Raw genomic sequence first — 23,053 nt, 5'->3', positions numbered from 1 at the left:
AAAAATCACATGATTATCTCAATAGATGCAGAAAAAGGCTTTGATAAAATACAACACCCATTCCTATTGAAAACACTAGAAAGTATAGGAATAGAAGGGCCTTTCCTAAAAATAATAAATAGTATATATCTAAAACCATCAGCAAACATCACCTGCAAGGGGATAAACTAGAAGCCTTCCCAATAAAATCAGGAGTGAAACAAGGATGCCCATTATCACCTCTATTATTTAACATTGTACTAGAAACACTAGCAGTAGCAATTAGAGAAGAAAAAGAAATTGAAGGTATTAAAATTGGCAATGAGGAGACCAAGCTTTCACTCTCTGTGGATAATATGAAAGTTTACTTAAAAAATCCTAGAGAATCAACCAAAAAGCTAGTCAAAATAATCAACAACTTTAGCAAAGTTTCAGGATACAAAATAAGCCCACATAAGTCATCAGCATTTCTATATATCTCCAATCCATCTCAGCAACAAGAATTAGAAAGAGAAATTCCATTTAAAATCACCATAGACAATATAAAATACTTAGGAATCTATCTGCTGAGAGAAACACAGGAACATATTAACACAACTACAAAATACTCTCCACACAATTAAAACTAGATCTAAACAATTGGAAAAACATTGATTACTCATGGGTAGGATAAGCTAACATAATAAAAATGACAATCCTACCCAAATTAATTTACTTATTTAGTGCCATGCCCATTGAATTACCAAAAAACTTCTTTACTGAATTAGAAAAAAAGCAGAACAAAGTTCATTTGGAAGAACAAAGGATCAAGGATATCCAGGGAAATAATGAAAAAAATACAAAGGAAGAGGGCCTTGCAGTCCCAGATCTCAAACTATATTACAAAGCAGCAGTCATCAAAACAATTTGGTACTGGCTAAGAGACAGAAAGGAGGGTCAGTGGAATAGACTTGGGGTAAGTGACCTCAGCAAGACAGTCTATGACAAGCCCAAAGATCCCAGCTTTGGAGACAAAAATCCACTATTTGATAAAAATTGCTGGGAAAATTGGAAGACAGTATGAGAGAGATGGGTTTGGATCAATACCTCACACTCTACACCAAGAAAAACTGAGAATGGGTGAATGACTTGAATATAAAGAAGGAAACTATAAGTAAATTAGGTGAACACAGAATAGTATACATGTCAGATCTTTGGCAAAGGAAAGATTTTTAGACCAAGCAAGAGTTAGAAAAAAATGTAAAATAAGTAATTTTGATTACATAAAATTTTAAAGTTTTTGTACAAACAAAACCAATGCAACCAAAATTAGAAGGGAAGCAACAAACTGGGAAACAATCTTCATAACAAAAACCTCTGGCAAACATCTAATTACTCAGATTTATAAAGAGCTAAATCAATTGTACAAAAAAATTAAGCCATTCTCCAAATGATAGACAAGGAACATGAATAGGCAATTTTCAGATAAAGAAATCAAAACTATTAATAAGCACATGAAAAGTGTTCTAAATCTCTTATAATCAGAGAGATGCAAATCAAAACAACTCTGAGGTATCACCTCACACCTAGCACATTGGCTAACATGACAGAAAAGGAAAATAATGAATGTTGGAGGGGATATGGCAAAGTTGGAAAATTAATGCATTGCTGGTGGAGTTGTGAATTGATCCAACCATTCTGGAGGGCAATTTGGAACTATGCTCAAAGGATGCTAAAAGACTGTCTCCCCTTTGATCCAGCCATAGCACTGCTGGGTTTGTACCCCAAAGAGATAATAAGGAAAAAAGACTTGTACAAGATTTTTCATAGCTGCACTCTTTGTGGTGGCAAAACATTGGAAAATGAGGGGATGCCATTTAATTGGGGAATGGCTGAACAAAGTGTGGTATATGTTGGTGATGGAATACTATTGTGCTCAAAGGAATAATAAAGTGGAGGAATTCCATGGAGACTGGAACAACCTCCAGGAAGTGATGCAGAATGAGAGGATCAGAAGCAGGAGAACATTGTACACAGGGACTGATACTGTGGCACAGTTGAATGTAATGGACTTCTCTACTAGCAGCAATGCAATGATCCAGGACAATTTGGAGGGACTTATGAGAAAGAACACTATCCGCATCTAGAGGAAGAACTGTGGGAGTAGAAACACCAAAGAAAAACAACTGCTTGATTACATGGGTCGAGGGGATATGATTGGGGATGTAGACTCTAAATGAACATCCTGGTGCAAACATCAACAACATGGAAATAGGTTCTGATCAAGGACACAAGTAAAACCCAGTGGAATTGTGTGTCAGCTATGGGAAGGGGTGGAGGGGAGGGAAAGATTATGATTCTTGTAACCTAGCAATAATGTTCTAAATTGCCTAATCAGATAACCACCACCCCCCCTTAGAAAAAGAGGTTAATTCTTGGTGCCTGCCCGGACAACTTTCTAGGACCAAAAGTCACAGATAAGTCACCAATTTGTATCTGTGAAGTGGGTTTCCATAATGGAAGTTCACTATAACTAATGAAAGTTGTGTTCAGACTTGGAAATCCAAACCCAGGTTCAAATCCTGCCTGTAACCCTAACAACTTGTGTGGCTTCAACAAGTTCCTTTCCCTTTTCCCAGTCTCTGTTTCCCCCATAAATGGAGAAGTTGGACAAGGGGGCCTCCAAGGTTCCTTTTATTCATAGATCTGTGGTCCTGAGATATCCAATTCCCAGTTAAGCCACCAGAGGGCACTAGACCCATTCATCACAATTGCTGCAAAAGGAGCCCTTCCGAAATGGCATCTGTTAGATGGCAGAGCAGTGAAGGAGGGACCCATTGTCACCTCTTTTCATGCACCCCTAGAGAGCTGTGAGCTGTCAGGAAGCAGATGTCCCTCTGGCTATAAGCAAGATGTCGTTAAGCATCCCAGACAACTTAAACAATTTTCTGGAAAGAAGATTCTCCATTCCCTTTACAGGCAGTGCTCACTAGGGGCTCAGAGATGCAAGGGCTACCACAGGCAGCCCCATCATTGCAAGCCATTCCTCTGGACAGAAGAGGACCTCGGGCCAGTTATGGGCATGCTGGGCTCCCTGGGGACCCGGCTAGGCTTTTCACCTTTCTTCATAAGCTCCAGTGCCTAAAAATGAACAGCATGGAAATGTTTTGTGTGACAAAACAGGGATAACCCAGATCGAATTGCCTGCCACCATCAGGAGGGGGAAGGAAGGGAGAGAAGGAGCTAAATTCCATCGTATAACCTGGGGAAACTTGTTACATTTCATTGGTAATATATATGATATCTTATATTTATATAATATATATATAAAATATGGTGTGTATATATTTATCTTTATATATAATATGGTATCTATAACATATCAATATTGATATACATCCCATATAATACATAAATATATTTTTATATTATATATAAATATATACCACAGATAAGATATAAATATAAATCTGCACACGCACACACACACCCCAAATTTCCAGCGTGTAGCCCATACCTGACTTCTAGTAGGCTGGCCAGTAAAGTCTCACTTCTGCTGCTTCTTAGCTGTGTGGCCAGAATCAGCCAATCACCAAGTATTTGTCAACGTGTTTATTAAGTGTGGGACACGTGCCTGCCCTCAAGGAGTTCACATGTAATAGGGGAGCCAGAGTACGTGTTTGTATGCACCCATACATATTATAAACAGACAGACAGACAGACACTTACACATATATATGAAATATAGATTATCCACACAGTGTGGGTAGGCAGCTAGGTGGCACAGACCTAAAGTCAGGAAGAGCCAATGAGCCCTTCGCTCTCCGAAGGTGTTGCAAACACAGCCCACACAGAGCAAATACAGAAGGGAATGAGAAGGAGCATTAGCCATCTTTGGGGACATTCATAATGGAGTGAACAAGCATGGCCCCAGGGAACCACTAAACTCTGGCTAGTTTAACAAGCAACTCTGGTCACAGGACAGATCTTTCTTTGGGGTTGTGCCAGCCTTAAACATGCTACTCATTCGAACCCTTACCTTCCTTCTTGGAATCAATACTGTGCATTGTTTCCAAGGCAGAAGAGCGGTAAGGGCTAGGCAATGGGGGTTAAGTGATTTGCCCAGGGTCACATAGCTAGGAAGTGTTTGAGGTTAGATTTGAACCCAGGGCCTCCTAACTCTAAATCTGGCTCTCAAACCACTAAGTCATCCAGCTGCCCCATGAACATCATTTTTTGAGGTTTCTGGCCTCACTGAAGGGGAAATGCTCTCTTTGCTTTTAAGCAGATGAAATGGCTTTGCTGCTCTCTCTTTTCTCTGACTCAGGTGTTTGGGCGTCTATTTCCTGATTTGGCCCAACTGTGTTCTTCCCCACCTAAACTTATTGCTAATGCTGGAGCTAACAAAAATCAATTTGGATCCTGCCGTGAAATCACCTTTCAAAGAAATCTTTATTTGGGTGAGCAAAATAAAGCAAAAAAAAAAAAAATAGAGCGTTCTTGCTACTTGCAAAAATAGAGCAAGGAGGGCTAAGAAGAAAGCAAACATCCTGTGAACTCGGAGGACTTCGAGAGGGGCATTTGGATTCAATTCAAAAAAGTCTAGAGAAGCACCTGGGAAGGAACTGTGACTGACAAAGGCCCAGGGACAGGAAGAGCAGGCAGCACCGGCCCTGCTTCTAAGTTGTATGCAATCTAATGGGAGAGGACAAATCTAAACATAATAAAGGTGTAAGCTGGAATGAAATAGCTAGGTGGAGCCATCACAGATAGAACACTCATCCTTGGAGTCAGGAAGGCTCATCTTCCTGAGTTCAAATGTGGCCTCATACATTTACTAGCTGTGTGACCCTGAGCAAGTCACTTAAGCCTGTTTGCCTCAGTTTCCTCATCTGTAAAAGGAGCTGGAGAAGGAAATTGCAAACTACTCCAGGATCTTTACCAAGCAAACCCCAAATGGGGTCATGAAGAGACAGACACAATGGAAACAAAAGAACAACAACAAAAAAAAAACAATAGTAATTAGGGGCATGCCTAAGCCAGCTAATAAGCCAGCTTTCAAATGTTCAAGTGAGAACAATTCCGCTTCTGTTTCTGGTGCCACTATCTCTTCCACCCAAGTTCCCACCTCTATGCTAATTCTAATCATAATTCTTTCTTTAACCTGTCCAGATTTTTCAATTTTCAATTTGCATTTCATTTTCTCATATAGATCAGGAGTTCTTAATCTGGTAAACAGAGAGATTTCAAGGAGCCCATTAAATTGGATGAGGGGAAATGGACATTTATTTTAACATACTGTAACTGATTTCTTTTATGATTCTATACTTTGTATTTTTAGCATTCAAAAATTTAATTCTGACAAAAGGGGTTCATAGCCTTCATCACACTGCCAAAGAGGTGCATAATTTAAAAAAAAAAAAGAATCCAAAGTCACTTTACCTCAGTCTCAGTGTCTTTATCTGCAAAATGGGTATGATCCAATTTACCATAACTTATCTTTTAGGGTTAATGTGAGATAGATGCCTTGTCAACCTTAAAGCAAGTTCCATTCTTGAGGATGAGTGCTCAGTAGAGAACCACATATAATGAAGCATTGCCCCCTTGATTCCTAAGGACAAAGAAAAATTCATTCATTCAACCATGATTCTTGCTTTGCAAACAGTCAAGCTGATGTGGCTAACTCACCTTCCACATAAGGCCATCTGTGCCCTCCAAATCACATCTTTTCCCTAACCGTGCATACCGAACCACCATCTATTTTAGAGATGGTGTATTTGACTCTTCCTATATAAGTACCTTTCACCATCATCATTGAGGGTCAATCCCTCCCAAACTGACTAAGACAATCCATTTCCCCACAGTGAGGATGTTACATAACTTCCCTACTCCCCCAGTCCTCTGCAGCATCAGGGAGCACACAACGATGCACATTTTTTTCATTTGCAAGACTTAACCTTTAAACATTATTTAGCTTGCTCTTTCTCTGTAACCTCCTTTAATAAAAGAGAACAAAAATACAGAGAAATGGGGTTTTTTCATCATGCTTTACAGGCAGCCCTTTCTGACATCTTCCCTGTGTCCTCAAACCCATTACAATGAGCTGCCCCTTCTCTTCCCTTATCCAGATCATCTTTCCTATTGATAGCGCTGGTGTAGCCAGAAGAATCAATCTTTCTCATGTATAAATCCAGAAGAGGAGTGTCTGTCTGGCTTAGGAAGATTTAGGACAATTGCCAAACTTTTGATTTTTCTTTTGAAATACCCTAATAGTGAATTTGTCAATTATGCTCTCACTCATTTTTTTAAGCATATCACAAGCACATTCTTGTAAGAATTAGAAACATTAACCTCAAGATACCCAAGTTAGGTGAGTGGGTGGCAAGTGTTATTAACTCAGAAGAAACACACGGCAGTTGATTAAAATGATGACTAGCTGAAAGAAAATATTGAAATTTAGCACAATGTAACAGCTAACATTTATACAGTGCTTACTATGTGCCAGGCACTGTGCTAAGTGCTTTACAATTATATAAATATGAATAAATATGAAAAAAGCATTTTGCATTTAAGAAAAATCCCTGAAGTCTTGGGAATGTGCAAATTCAGACTCAATTGTGGGTCTTATGAGTTTCTTTGCTGCTAAATTGTCAAAACTGTTGTCTCTCCTCCTGAATGTAAAAAGCTCCTAATGTTCTTCCATTTAAGGACGATTTTGCCCTTGTGGTTGCATTTGGTCCAGGTTATGTCTGATCGTTCTGCAATGGTTTTTTTTCCTCCTTGGATTTTTTTTTTTACTTTGATGGACCTGTGGATTCCATTGGTGGTCTGAATATAAAATGTGCTTTAATGATTTTCTCATGCTGAGCGTTTTTGCTTCTTAGAAGTATTAAATTTACCCTTGAAAGCATTAGATTTACTCCACCCACATAAAACTTTCAGATTAAGGTAACTGATGCATAATTCTGGTGACATCACTACTGCTCAAACCCTTCAGTGGCTCTCCCCACTCCCACCCCCTCAGCAGTTTTACAAAACAAAATCCAAGCATCTTACACAGGGATTCAAAGTCCTACAAAATCAGATTCTAATCCGCCCTTCCAGCTCTCATGAATAAATTTTCTGGAGTTCATGTCTTAATTTATAATAATTTAAAAAATATTTTTCAAACCTCTACCTTCTGTCTTAGAATTGATACTAAAGAGCAGTTCCAAAGCAAAAGAATGCTGAGGGCTAGATGATGGGAGTTAAGTGCCTTGCCCAGAGTCACTCATCTAGGAAGTGTCTGAGGTCAAATTTGAACCATGATTTTCCCATGTCCAAGCCTGACTCTCTAACCACTGAGCAACCTAGTTGCCCCATATAATTATTTATTAATTAATAAAAAGTGAGCCAGAAAACAAAAAAAGCAACAATCACTTGTGGCTGGCAGCTCCCTTAGCCACCTTCCTGCCTGCCTCCTGCCAGACCTCGCCTGTAGCCCAGCTCTGGTCAGGATTTCAAGGAAAGAGATCCTACTTCCTTTCTCCACCCCAATTTCTGCTTTTCATGAAGTCCCTTTCCAAAGTCTCTCTGACTGGAGGACTCTGACCTCCCTCAGAACCAGAGGCCAGTCTTTTGGAATGGCCACAGTGTACATGTCCACTTTTCTCCACCTGACTTTGACTAGCTTATTTAATTGGTTCATTATCGAAGATGCTTGTTCACAGATAAACAAAAAACTATCCTCTTTAGCAACATTGTAGCTTCCCTCTTAAGACTAAACTTCTCCCCCTTCAAAATCTAAATGTTGCCTTGAGGTACCATTTAATAAATATAATCCTATTATATACACTATTTACATATATTTACATTTTTGTGTGATATGTGATGTTATAGGTCATATGTGCTATGTAATGTATGTTGTTATGTATGTTGTGATGTATTTTGTAGTATAGTTCAGTATCTTACCATCTCTTATCAATCTTAAATTCTAATCTAAAGCCCTATTTTAATAAAATCTCCTAGAGCTGATCTCACCTACCTATATTCCTATACGAAATCTTATACTAAGTAGCTATTTTTGGTAGTAACTAACTACTTTAAAGCTAATTATATCATTGTTAGTATCTAACTATACATTGTTTCGCTTATTCAACTAGTGATTCAATGTAACCTAACCATGTTTATGTTTTTGTGTATATGTGTTTGGTGTGTATGCTGGGTTATATTGTTTTGTTACTGCTATGTCAGTACTACTGTTGTGTTAGTGTTGTGTTACTTTTGTATGCAATATACTTACCACAACTTCAGATTATTCCTTCTCTTCTCAACTTGTTGGAAGAATTCTTCCTCTCCAAAATTCATGGTAATAAAATGTATGTATGAATGCTTGTGTGAATATATGTTATGTTGTTTATATTACATTACATTACCCAAATTCCCTAAAACCATTAGTCATTAATCACTTGATCCTCTTCAATGAAAATTTCTTACCAAGTCTTTACCTTTTAATATTTATGTCTTTCAGTATTTTAACAATGTCCATCAATTATTTGAATCCTCCTTTTAATCTGCAGTGTCCTCTTCCATCCGAATGTCCTCTTCCACTGGAATGGTCCTCTCCTTTCTGATCTTTTTGATTATAGACTCAATTTGACTGATGAATCTTAGCTTTCCATGATTTCTTCTTCATTTTCTTCTCCAATGATTTGTACATTTTCATTATTAGTTCCATGAGCTAATTTAATATGTGAACAATGATATCTAATACTTTCACTGAAGATGGAGAAACTAACACAATTGTATAAGGACCTACCCAACTCTCTTATGTTGCTGATGTTTTTGCAAAATTTTTTACATATACCATATCACCTGATTGAAAATTATAATAAGAATAATCCAATGGACCAAATTGGATCAATACTCCCATATTGCATAGTTCTCTAAGCCATTGTTGCAATGCACGTAAATATGAAGCAAGTTGACAATCTCCTCCTAGGAGAGATGTATACACTGTCTTACAAGACTTTGCCTGTAGTGGAGCATACCCAAAGAACATTTCATAGGATGATATATGTAAATCTGCTCTTGATCTTGTACATACATAAAACAAAGCTATGGGGAAAATATCTGGCCATTTTAGATGAGGTTAGCACAAATTTTCCCCACCATAGTCTTGAGCTTCCTATTCACATGGTCCACTTGACTTGAACTTTGTGGGTGATAAGGAGTATGATATTTAGGTGTTATTCCTAGATTCTCATAGACTCTTTTCAGGATATTTTGGGTGAAATGAGATCCTTTATCAGAATCTATGGTAAGTGGTACACCAAACCTAGTAATAATTTCCTTAATTAACATGTTCACCACAAAGTTAGCTAAATTTGTATTAGATAGAAAAGCTTCGGGACATTTTGTCCATAATTACCAGACAAAACTTGTATTTCCCAGCTTTTGGCATGCTGCTGTAATCAATTTGCAAACTCTTGAATGGACAATATGCTAAAGGTCTACCACCCAAACCTTTCTCAATGCCCCTTGATTGAATTTTTGACAAACAGAGCAACTTGTACAGATCTTATTTGCAACAGTACTTATTCCTGGTGCTACCCATTTCCTTGTTACAGAGTCTATTACAGCTTGAGTACCAAAATGATGTTTTGTGTGAATGGCTTGACACAAATAAGTATACAAATCTTTTGGTAACAGCAGTTTTCCAGTGTCTGCAACCAATATTCCATGTTCTTTCCTTGCTCCAAATTTCTCCCTCCACTTCTGAATTTCTGAGTCTACATAAGCTCTTTCTAAATCATCAGATTCAATAGTTGACAAATTCATTACATACACTGGAGCATTTCTGGCAGCAAATTTTGCAGTTATATCAGCTCTATGATTTCCTTTAGAGACTGAATCTCTACCACAAGTATGTCTTCTACAATGGATCACCGCTAGCTGTTTAGGATTTTGGATAGCATCCAACAACTCAGTTATTATTTCTGCATGAGCAATTGGTTTTCCCAATGCCAGTAATAAAACCTCATTGTTTCCAGATCCTCCCTGAAGCATGACATAAAGAAAATGCATAACGAGAGTCTGTAAAAATATTTTCACTTTTACCATCAGCTAGAAGACATGCTTGCTTCAATTCCACCAATTCCTCCCCTTGAGCACTAAGGTTACTAGGTAATGAGCCATACCACAGTGTCTCAAATTCTGTGACCAATGCAGCACCTGTACATTGAATTCCATCACACAAGTATGAAGAACCATCTGTGAATAACACTAAGTCTGGATTTTCAATAGGAATGTCTTTCAAATCCATCCTAGGCATATCCACTCGATCTACTACTTCTACACACTCATGTAATGGTTCACCATTCTTTGGCAAATCAGGAAGAAGTATAGCTGGATTTAATACACTACACCTCCTCAACTGGATGTTCTCACTACCCATGAGAATAATTTCATACTTAGAAATTCTTTGACCTGAATAAGCTTGAGTACGAAATTTCCTCATTAGTGCTTCTATCTGATGTGAACAATTCACAGTCAATGGACATCCCAAAACTAAGCCTGCTGACTTCTGGACTAATGCTGCAGGAGCTGTTACATCCCTTAGACAAGGAACTGTACCAGCAGCTATTGGATCAAGTTGACAACTATAATATCCAATTGGATGATAACTCTGTCCCAAAGTCTGTGTCAGTACCCCAGAGGCAATACCTTTAGTTTCATTAACAAGCAGTTGGAATGGTTTTGTTTAGTCTGGAATACCCAAAGTTGGAACAGATAAAATGGCTTCTTTAATTTTACTTAAGGCTTGCAGATGTTCAGGCTTTAGTTTCAGAGATTCTGGTTCTGTATTCCTGGTTAAATCTGTTAGACATTTTGTTAATTCACTAGATGCAGGTATCCATTGTCTACAGAAACCAGTTGCTCCAAGAAGAGCTCTGAGTTGCCTTTTGGTCTTAGGAGCACTAAGTTTCTGGATATCTGCTATTCTTTTCTGTGTGATTCTTCTGGAACCCTCTGATAACACAAAACCAAGATATTACATTCCAGGCAAAACCCATTGTAATTTTGCCTTGGGGATCTTATGCCCATGCTTATATAATTCTAACAAAAGAATCTTGCTATCTCTCAGACACACTTTAGCATTTGGGGATGCAAGGAGAATATCACCCACAAAATGCACCAATTTACTTTCTTTGAATGTTATAGTTTTTAGATCTCTATTTAGAATTTGTGAAAATTGATGTGGTGAATTTGTGAATCCCTGTGGCAAATGAGTCCAGGTCCTCTTAGTTTTTCCCAGGTAAAAGCAAAGATCTTTTGAGAATCCTCATGAATTGAAATTGAGGGGGGAAAGCTCAGCATAAATCAACCATGGTGAAATATCTTGCCTGACGTGATATGGAAGAAATTATAGCAGTTGGCCTTGGTATAACAGGATGAGTTTTGATTACATAATCATTGACTGCTCTTAAATCCTGTATAAAATGATATACCAATTTGCCATTTTTATCTAACTTTGGCTTTTTGATTGAAAGAATAGGAGTATTAAATTCTGAGAAGCAAGGTATATGATCCCTCATTGGATTAGGGATTCAAAGATTGGTCTTATACTCTCAATTGCTTCTTTAGTCCTTATCCTTACTGGAGTAGCTGATTTCAATAGACCTATATCTGTGGAAGACTTTGATTAAAGATCTTCAGGGATATCCTCAGGTATAGGATAGATTGGATCTAAGTCACCCTCTGAACTGACTGAATCTAAGAACAACAATGGAAAAGCTGTCAGAAATTCTTCTTGTAGATGTAATGAGATATCACTATAATCAGTACATTGGATTGTTGCTCTTAATTTGCATAATTAATCCCTACCTAAAAGATTCATGGGACAGTTTGGCATACAAAGAAATGCATGCTCCATAGATAATGGATCTAAAGTAATCACTTTGGGTTGTAATTCCGTTATTCTCTCTGGTTTACCAGTAGCTTCTATTACTTCCATTGTACCAATAGCTCTATAATTCTTAGGACAACTTTGAAAAACTGATTTTGCTGGCTCCAGTATCAACCAGAAGATCAAAAATCTGACCTCCAATAGTTACAGACACATATGGTTGGAATGTTTCCAACACTGGTGCAAGCACAGTAACATCAGTACAAAGCTCAGTCATTTCCTGTCCATCCAAATTTACATCTGCTTGAATTTCAAGGTATTCCCAAGATTTAACATCTTTAACACCACCACCAGCTTTTTCACTACTCTCCTTGGTCCTTATAATCTCTACCTTGGTATCATTGCTCTCATTTACAATCCCATTATCTTTATCCAATTTACATTCTTCACTATTTTCTATTAATTCACAATCATCAGAATTTTCCACTAATTTTAAATTATAATTTTCTTTTTCCTCACAATTATTAATACTAATTACATTATCCTTTGTTTCAATCACATCATTTATAACTTCATTAACCTTATCATCATCATCATTTTCCCTTGATTGTTCAAATACAGAAGAACTCTGGGAACACCTTCATAATGAACATGCCCCTTTGTTCTGATCACCCTTAACTACTTGACTGTATTTGGGCCTTGCTCCATATTTAACTCATTCTTCCATAGTGTTTAAATCTGGTGCTTGAGCCCTGGAAAGCAAGCGTTTTGGCATGTATTGACATTATTTCTACTTTGATAATTGTTCCAATCATTAGTATTATTATTATCATTCCAATTATTCTGCCTATTGTACCCTCCATTTCTATTTAATTGCCTTGAAAATTGACCTCTGTATCTACAGTCCCTGACAAAATTACCAACATGATTGCACAAGAAACATCTTTGGGGACCAGATTTCCGTTCCCTAGGCTTATATTGGTTGCTAGGTTGGACAGATCTTAGAGCTGCCATAGCCTTCACTTCCTTTATTTCACTGTCCCTAGCTTTATTTTCTTTATCCCTCAATTTCTTTTTTTAAATCCTCTATTACATTATCTCTTTCATAATATTTATCCTCATTATCAATACACAAATACATTGCTTTTCTTCTCAGTTCCTCTAGTTCCATTTCTTCCCAATCAGGGCAATTATTCCTAAAGAACAATTTGATTTTAGGGATTGCATTTTTCACAAAAAAAAATCTTTTATTATGATCAATTGTTCCTTCCTCTAAAACATCAAGGTCTAAAAAGATTTCAGCTGCATCTGTGATTCTTTCCAGAAAGTTTATCAGTGTTTCATCGATTTTTTGTTTGATATTTTCAAATTTAGACCAGGCATTTGGTTTTTTTGTGTGCCTCTCCATAACATCCTTAATTGACTTACTGGCCTCTTTCATCAATTCATAATCATCTTTATTATTCATATCCAAATTTTGAAAAATTTCTGGCCATGGGGTCAATAATAGATAATTTCTTGTCTCATCAATGAACATATTTCTTTCTCTTTTTGTCAATAGTTCTTTCATTTATAAATTAAAATCACCATAATCTGGGTTAAAAAATGTCTATACTCTTTGAAATTTCCTCACAACTCTGTTTGGTTCTTTGACAAAGGGTGGAGTTCTACATTTAATTGATTATAAATTCTCTGGTATAAATAATTTGTGTGTCTTTACTTTGTATATTTCATCATTGGTTACAACAGGGATATCCCTTAATGGAAACAAGGAGGCTTGATTTTTATTGAATTTAGCCTCTTCCCTTTGTAATCTAGTTAAATTCTTGATTTTCCCATCAGTATCCTTTAAATCACTTTCAAAATCATTTGTCACCATCATTCTTTCTTTCATGCATGTCACCATTGCCTCTACCTTTTCCTTCATAATTATAATCATTTGCTTCATCTCAGAGTCCTTAGTAATCCACAATACAATAGCTTTCACTCTATAGCCAACACCAAAAAACACAAATTTGCATTTATATAATACAAATAACATAAACAAATCAAAGATACATATGCTAAGATAGATCTTATAGTTATTTCCATCAATTGACTTCATTCACTCATATCCAAGAAGTACCCTACACCATTGTGGAAACAGGGAGAAAATTACATAAGGCATATATAGTATACACTCCCATAGGAATAACAATACAACATTGGCCATGTCCCCTGACATGATATTAATAGTGTATATGATGTTACTATATGACACAGAATATATTATATTATTATCCACTTTGATTATATTACTTAACACCCAAGAATAGAACAACACACAAAATTCAATTAAAAAAAAGTTAATGGCTTCCCAGCACATGTGCTAGTCAGAGTCAGAGATCCAATGGCCACCCCCCCCCCCGGAAGCTACCAAGTACTGGGAATGAAAATGGAATCTTCTAGTTAGCCCTTAAGTGCCTATCTACTCTCTAACAGGTTTTCCCTATCTAAAGTCAATTATTTTCCCAGGTTTACCTAGCTGGCTCAGCTCAGCCAAATGTAATAAGGAAGGTTTTGGGAAGGTTAGAGCTTTATTTAACTCAACAGGGATAAGGGAATTGGAAGGGGATTAGGAGATTACTTACTATTACTAACCCACCCAGGTATTAATTCTTAGATTTTCTAAATAAACCTTAACTTAACTAACTAAACTAGTAGAATATACAAGGGGTTAGTAATGCCCACAGGGTCAGATTCTTACAAACTCCAGAGACGTTGGTTGAGTCAAAACACAGGATCAAGATGTAGGGTCCTCACGAGGTCCAGAAAGGGAGGAAGTTCACACCCATTCACAACTGTCCACTGGAGTGAAGGGGAAAACTCACTCAACCTTAATCCAAGTCCTTGGCAGCTCCTAAATTGGTTTCTTTAGGGAGATCTTTTGGCACACAGCTTCTCAGTCTGCCACCCAGCTTGAGAGAGCTTCCAAACTGTCTTAGAATGCTGCCCCAGCCAGCTCTGTAAAATTCTGGTTTTGCAACATCCCAGGCTGTCAGCCTGCTTTGCTATGCCCTGCTAGAAATCCTTTCCTACAGTATGTATATTTATATTTCTTTAGTTATCCTTGTTTTTTCCTTCATTATAATGTAAACTCTTTTTGAGTAGTGTAACAGTTAAAAATGTGAAAGACTTAAAGTGTAACAGTTAAAATAGTTGAGGTTATAAATTGTGATAGATATAAGAGAGGATGAGTAAATTTGACTGCAGAAAATATGTTTCATTACAGTGTCTTGGTTTTTAAATCAAATATAAGGTGGTTGCCAGGGAATATATTCCCAATTATTCAAATACCCAAGTCAACTGGGTTTTATAGAGATTTTAATTAATACAAATGTGGAATTAAAGAAAAGAGAGAAAGATAGAAAAAGGAAATAAGTATGAAGGGCCTTAAGCCAACATGGCCTAGACCTGAATCTTAAGAGAGAGAGATCAGTCAGTCAGTCTTTTATTACTCACCACAAGATTTGTCTTAAGCAAGGATGTCTGGGGAACAGAGTCTCCCCAGAGGGAGTTCCAGCCAGAGTCAGCCTCCCAAGGGTCTTCTTCTCAAGAGATCTTCAAAGGGCCTCCTCCAAAAGGATCTATCTCCAAGGATCCTATCTCCAAGGACCCAAGGATCTCCAAGCCTCCCTTTGCTCAAGAGATACCTTTTCTTATATAGGGGTTTTTTTCCTATGTCACCTCCCCTAAGTTCTTCCATCTACCAATCACCGTAGATGTTTCCTAAAGGACAGCCCATCTGAATTCCTGCTAAGTCAACTAATCCCCTCAGTAAGTCTGAACCAGAGAAACACAGCTGAGTCGACTAATCTCATTAAGAGAAAACTTTCCCGACCCTTTTAGGTACCTAGCATCTCATTGTATCAATTCTAAAAACAGGCATGGCTCAAAGAACTCCCTGCCTCATCATAAGCATGGGTCCAAGTACTTTCATTGTTTAGCAAGGAGTTTTCTACCCTAAACCAGTCTTAAGTACGGGTGGAGTAGAGGTCCTCCCATAGCAAGGAGTTTTCTCCCCTAAAGCAGTCTTAAGTACGGGTGGAGTAGAGGTCCTCCCATTTCTGATCCTGGCGAGTTCTCACATCAAAATGGGGAATGTTTCTAGTAGGGAATTTGTTCCAATTGAGGATTCCTCAATGTGGAAATTTTTAACATTCACAAGTCTGAGAAATTTCAAGATTTACAGTAGGGATCTCCAATGTCTTACACAGTGACTGGCACATAGTAAGTCCTTAATAAATGCTTTGTGGAGGTAGCTAAGCATGTTAGTGGATAGAGTCCCACACCAGGAGATGGGAGGTCCAGGGTTCAAATCTGGCCTCAGACACTTCCTAGCTATGCAACCCTGAGTAAGTCACTTAACTCCACTTGCCTCACTCTTAGTGCTATTCTGCCTGAGAATCAATATTGATTCCAAAAGAGAAGGTAAGGATTTAAACAAATAAATAATTAAATAAATGCTTTTTGACTGATTAATTAAAGGTACTTAAAAGCTTGCTGTGTGAGTAAATGAACAAATTTCCCTGAAGTATTTATTATATATAATATTTCTGGCTATGTCCCATTGCAAACGAGAATTAAGAATCCATGCAAAAGAGGAATAAAAATGTTTTAATAGTCTAATTACATTGGTAAATAGCATAGCAAATTATAGCATAGTGTTTAGAAGAGAAACTTACAGTTAGCAAATTATTTTCCAAGTAGTCCATTAAACACTTACCATAGTAATTCTTATCAACTTTGAATAATTAAATAACATTGTGATGATCTTGTCTGTGAAGGTTATATTGTAAATGAGATGGAATGGAAGACTCAAATGGCAATGGGCCCATGAGCCTTTGTACAAAGAAAAGAGGTTAACCAAAAATTTTATAGGACATGCAAAATCAATATTTTGTTTTTAAAAAATGTTGCAAGGAAATGCATCCTTCTTAAAAAAGAAAGTTCTTTTGAATAGCTAAATGCTTTCATAAGGCTCAAAACCCATCACATAAAAGGGAAAGAAATAGCCATGAGAATTTCACACCTTTATGTATATTTGGTTAATTTAAGATTTTAACAGTCAAAAAAATGGATTCAATTTGTTCCAAGAACACTAAAAGATTACCGATGTCAAATATATGGGTTTTCATTAATTTCTTTACAGTGCTTCATTTTTAGACTTTATAAATAGAATGGAGGTTTTTTTATCATATAAAAGCCATCCAAAAATGTATTGGTGAACTATAATTCATGAGATCTGTCATCTGGCCCCAGTGGGGAGCCTGCTGCCTATCAATCTCAGGGCAGATTTCTATATCAAGTAGCCAGCCCCAGGACAGTTGATGAACTTGATTTTCACAAGATGACCCCAGGGTGGTTCCATCCTCTGAGCATGGTATCCAAGTGATTTCCTTCTCCTTCAGTAACATTCAAGTTTTGGGACAATGCTTGGGATTTGGGGTGTCCAGAACCTTCTCCAAATGTCTGCAACACATGAAAATCTCCTGCAGAATTAACTTCTTCCCAAATGTTGATGAGTAGCTACAAAAGGCCAAGGTAAAAGGAGAGAGAGATGGGAAAGGTTAGCAGAGTAGAACCTGAGGTTATTTAGACCATGATGCATCAACCTAAGCCTGATAATTGTTCTTTGTTTTATAAATACAAATATTAAAAAATAAATAAAGGCAGAATGGCAGAGAGCTGGCCTCTGAGTAAGAAAGGCCTAGGTTTAAACGTCCCACCTCTGAAATGGGGATGGATCTGTTTGTACAAAAATATTCATAGCTGCACTTTTGTGGTGGCAAAAAATTGGAAAATGAGGGGATGCTCTCCGATTGGGGAATGGCTGAACAAATTGTGGTATATGTCAGTGATGGAATACTATTGTGCCATTAGGAATGATGAACTGCTTGATTTCTATATGAGCTGGAAAGACCTCCATGAACTGATCCAAAATAAAATGAGCAGAACCAGGGCAACATTGTACACAGAAATTGAAACATTAAGGTACAATCTATTATAATAGACTTCTCTACTAGCAGCAATGCAATGATCCAGGACAAATCAGAGGAACTTATGAGAAAGATGCTCTCCACATCCAAAGAAAGAACTGTGGGAACAGAAACAGTAGAAAAACATATGATTTATCACCTATTTATATGGGCATGTGATTTGGGGTTTGAGTTTTAAAGGATTACTCTTTTACAAAAATGAATAATATGGAAATAGGTTCTGAGCGACAATATACGTATAACCCAGTGGAATTGCTTGTCAGCTCCAGGAGAGGAGAGGGAAGAGGGGAGGGAGACAACAAGAATCATGTAACCATGAAAAAATATTTTTGAAATAAAAGAAAAAGTATATTAAAAGAAATAAAAGAAAACTGAACAATTCAAAATTAAAAATAAAAAAATTTAAGTCCCATCTCTGACCATACCTGATGTATGACCCTGAGCAAATTTTAGCTTTTCAGTGCCCTCAAGCAACTGTCCAAGACTCTAAGAGGAAGAATAAATGCCAGGCCACATTGTCAGAGGAAGTTCCTCCCCCAAAACTCCCAACACAAATGAAGATCTTTTTATTTTTTAAGGGTGAAAAAAGAGATGGCTGTTCTCTCATAAATAAAACAAATGAAGCTTTGCTGCTAGAAAGAAATCAATTGCAACATGGAAAAAATGGCATTAATATTCTCAGGGCAAAATGAACCACAGCTTTTAAAATGCAAATCAAATAAGCAAAAAGTGGTTGTCTCCTTGAAGCACCCATTTCATTTTCCAATCCTGTTCCATTACTGAAAATTTTAGCATGAAGAACCTTCATTAACAGTTAAATATTATCCAGCTAAAGGAGCTTAATATTGATATTCAGACTCACTTCTGAGAAACTATTTAAGTCAGGTCAAGGCACTTAAGCACAATTTGAAGTCTTTTCATAATTCAATGGAGAAATAACAGTACAGACTCAGGGTAGCTAGTCTTTCTTTTGTATGTGGCCTGAAAAGAGATGGGCATTAATAATATTTCTATAGTGCCTACTATGTGCTAGGCACTGTGCTAAACATTTATACTGTGCCAACTATATATCAAGAATTGTGCTAAATGCTATAATAGTAATAATTAATAATAGCTAACTTTTTTAAAGTGCTTACTATGTTTTAGGTACTATACTAATGGTAACAATAATAGTCTAATACTACCAATAACTAACATTTATACAGTGCCTACTATGTGTCAGGCATTGTGCTAAGTGCAATCATGATAGGAAAAAAACTAACAATAATTAACATTTATATAGGGCCTTCTGTGCGTCAGACACTGTGCTAAAGCACTATAATAATACTAATTAAAATAGAGTTAATACTTATACAGTGTCTACTATGTACCATGCTTTATGCTAAGCATAATATTAATAATAGCTAACATTGGTATGATACCTAACTATGTACCAGGCCAAGTGCTTTACAGTTCTCTTATTTGATCTCCACAACAACCCTGGGATGTACATGTTATTATTATCCCCATTATACAGATGAAGAAACTGAAGCAAACAGAGATAAAGTGACCTGACTAGGGTTTATGTGACAATGATTTCAGTCTTTCTTCTCCATGGTTTTCTCAGAAACTTTTTCTGAGTTTGGGGCAATAGAATAGTAAAGTGGGAAAAAAACAAAGATTAGGCTAGCAATTCAAGAGACTGAGGGGGAAGCTGGGTGGCTCATTGGATTGAGAGCCATGCCTAGAGACAGGAGATCCTAGGTTCAAATCTGACCTCAGACACTTCCCAGCTGTGTGACCCTGGTCAAGTCACTTAACCTCCATTGCCTAACCCTTACCAGTCTTCTGCCATGGAACCAATACACAGTATTGATTCCAAGATGGAAGGTAAGGGCTTAAAAAAAAGAGGGAGATTGAGATCAAAACTAAGTTCTGGCACCTGATCATTGTATTATTTGGGAAAGTCCCTCTTTCCATCATTTAACCCCTCTTTATAAGCCATGTGTCAAGGTCTTCTAAATCAGAGGACCACAATGCAAAGGTTTGGCATTTCAGTTGGGGGGGGGGAGATGCAGTGAGTACATGATGGGTTGTCCTCATTTTGTAAATTAGAAAACTAAGATATTTTGGGGATAAATTGGAAATAGAAACAGGAAAAAAAAAGACAAAAATCAAATCGTTCTGTAAAAAGGAGTGGAAGAATAGGGAGAGAAATTGAACAAGAAGGGGTTAAAAAGAAGCATCTCCATGATGATGATGATGATGATTATAACAATCATCAAGGCCATACTGCTTCCAGCTGCCAACAACTACACAGACTAGGATTCAAGCCAGTAGTCATGTGGAGTACACCATGTTGATACAGGATGTTATCAGTGGTGCTATTCTCCCTCTGAGCTAGATTACCTTTATTATTGGACAAATAAGAACAGCTCTATCCTGGAGGACTTGGCAGCAGATTCAGTCATCTCTAAAAGGAGGGGGCTAGACTAAATGACCTCCATGAGCCCTTCCAGCTCTAGGGTCCATTGGTCTGATGTGGTATTACAGCATTATTAAAGCCCAATATATTAACATTTCAAATCCCTGTGAGGTGGACAATATGAAATCTCCTGAGCAGTTTGGGCACCATTGGCTTGCACAGGTCCCTAGAGACTTCATCTAAGCCCTCGTGGCATGGATAGGAAAAAAACAAAAACCTTTGCCTAGATCTGGGAGGAGTTTTCCATCTCCTTCTTTACTTTGGCAAAATCCAAATGGCAATGGAAAGGCCTGCAACTGCCCAGGAAGCTGCTACTCCCAAGAGTTTCTCCTGGTCCTTGTAAGAAACCTCCACTCATGCAGGGTCTCAGTCCATCAGGCATCCTCATTCATTCCTACCCAGCCATTCAACTTCAGCCTGTCTTTACTTGATTCTGTGCCTGCGGACAAAAGGGTACCACCTTCCTTTTAATGATACAGACAGTGATTTCAATTATTTACCTCGGTCTATCATTTTTCTTTATGGAATGCATTAAGAAATCTCCTGAGGAGTGAACACATGAGAAGCCTCTGCTTTGGAAGATGCTGATTCACCATCAAAGTCAATGTTGCTGTTGGCTTCCTCGCTCAGTCCCTCTGAGTCTGAGTTCCCACCCCTCTGAACCCAGTCTTCTCTCCTCCGTTTTTGGCCCCAATCCTTGAGCTTCTAGGTTAGGCGTTCTTAAATTGGAGGAGGGGCTCTATAGAAAGATTTCAACAAGTCTTTGAACTTCAATGGAAGGGGAAATTACATTTTTATTTTCAGTAACTTCTAAAGGAAATGTGGCATTTATTTTAAATTTTTAAAGAACATCATTCTGGGAAAGTTTCTAGGCTTCCCAAGAAGGGATCCAGCATACACAAAAAGGTTAAGAACACCTCTTTTAGAGCCAGAGCACATTTCCCATATTCTCAAATTTTAATTCTGTCTCTGTCATCCTAGTTGGGTCTCAGTCCAAATCTACCCCCCTCCATTGGACTCAGACCCTCATCCCTTTTCTCCATTTGACTAAATATTATGAGGCTATGAAAATGCTTTGTCCCACGGATTCCCTCAGGTGTAGCCCCAATATTTGCCAGATAGAACTCCCCTGTCTAAATCCCGGGTTTAAGGTCTTTTATGGCTCACTCCATCACTGTCTGAGATTCAGCCTAATATGTCCTCCATGATAACATTCATATCTAAAACATGAGTGCCCTCATTGGGCCAATTCTATCTGAATAATGAAAACTCCCACTGACAAGCCACAGTCCTTTCTACCAGGATAATGGTAACTCACAGTGATAAGCTCCAGTTCTACCTTGAAAATAATAACTCCCATTGATAAAGCACAGTTCTTTCTACCATGGCAATGATAAAGTCCACAGAAAATCCATAGCTCTTTCTACTTTGGTAATCATAACTCCCATTGATGATAAGCCGCAGTTCGACCTCAGTAATGACAACTCCCACAGATTAGCCACAGTTCTTTCTACTTTAGTAATGATAACTTCCATTGGTAAATCACAGTTTTGCCTTGGAAATCATAACTACCCTTGATAAGTCACAGCTCTTTCTGCTTTGGTAATAACTGCCATTGATAAGCTGCAGGTCTTTCTACCCTGGTAATGATAACTCCTATTGATAAGTCACAGTTATACCCTGGCAATAATAACTTCCATTGAAAACCACAGTTCTGCTCCCACAAATAAGCCACAGTCCTTTCTAACTTGGTAATGATAACTCCCATTGACGATTCCTGGTAATGCATGAATTTAACATAAATCTGTACACCTCTTTCTCTTCTAAAAGGAAAATTCTAAAAATCCATTTTTGCCTCACCACCGCCCTTTTATTGGCTGATTTGGGTAAGGATAAACCTCTGGCTCCCTGGCATCCCAGAAGATACTTGCTTGCTTCTTGGCCCACATGACTCCTGGCATCTGGAAGACTGGCCTCTGACTCTGATGGGGGTCAGGTCTGTCCAAGCAGGGAGACTCAGAAGAGGCAAGGTCACCAGGGTTATAAGTTATGTATCAAGGAAGTCTGGGTTCTCTTTTCTAAGGAAATAAAGGGAGTAAACATGTGCTAAGTGGGGAGCTCAGATTAGCTAGGCAAACAGCCTTGGGATTATGTGCCTTTTCTCTCTCCAAACCACTTTCATTATTTAGCAAATAATTATAAATTAATATACAGCATCCAGAGAGTTTTCATCTCAACAGTCCTTTTCTTGCCTAATTTTTTTCTTGTCACATAAGAGTGACTTAGATGTAGAGTAGGGTTTTTTAAAAATAAATTCCATATTCCTAAGAAGCCAAAATTGTCAAGGAGAAACTTTGGGTTAGATAACTGTGTCTCATGCCAGTTATTTTTGTCTCTCTCTCTCTCTTTTTTTTTTTTTGGTTGGGGAGTGCCAAAAAAATAGGATGGAAGTGTAGTGAAGTACCAGACACTGAAGTCGGAAAAGTGAAAGGCCTTCGTCTAGTGTTAAAGACATAGAAGTAAGATAGAGATGACCACCAGTTTTATTTCTTAAATTAAACTGTGCTTAGGTGATTCAACAGAACCATGTTACCTATAGGGAAAGGCCTAAGGTGGAGATTCAATTTCTAACCTAAAGCTATTCTAACCAAGTTCTATCTTGGTAATAACTCTCATTGATAACCCAGATAAGAATTCTACCTTGGT

The 23,053-nt window shown here is 37.6% G+C and overlaps 1 long non-coding RNA gene across 1 annotated transcript; it reads right to left on the bottom strand.

Annotated features, from left to right (window-relative positions):
- Window positions 1-16,482: 16,482 nt before the first annotated feature.
- LOC130454533 (uncharacterized) lies at window positions 16,483-18,861 on the bottom strand. Its single transcript, XR_008912143.1, has 2 exons — window positions 18,746-18,861; window positions 16,483-17,413 (listed from the first exon to the last, which is right to left on the bottom strand). It is a non-coding gene; the product is annotated as an uncharacterized LOC130454533 (long non-coding RNA).
- Between the last annotated feature and the right edge of the window lie 4,192 nt (window positions 18,862-23,053).

This window comes from Monodelphis domestica, chromosome 5, assembly GCF_027887165.1.
Source record: "Monodelphis domestica isolate mMonDom1 chromosome 5, mMonDom1.pri, whole genome shotgun sequence".
NCBI lineage: Eukaryota > Metazoa > Chordata > Mammalia > Didelphimorphia > Didelphidae > Monodelphis > Monodelphis domestica.
This window is presented reverse-complemented; position numbering and strand designations above follow the sequence as displayed.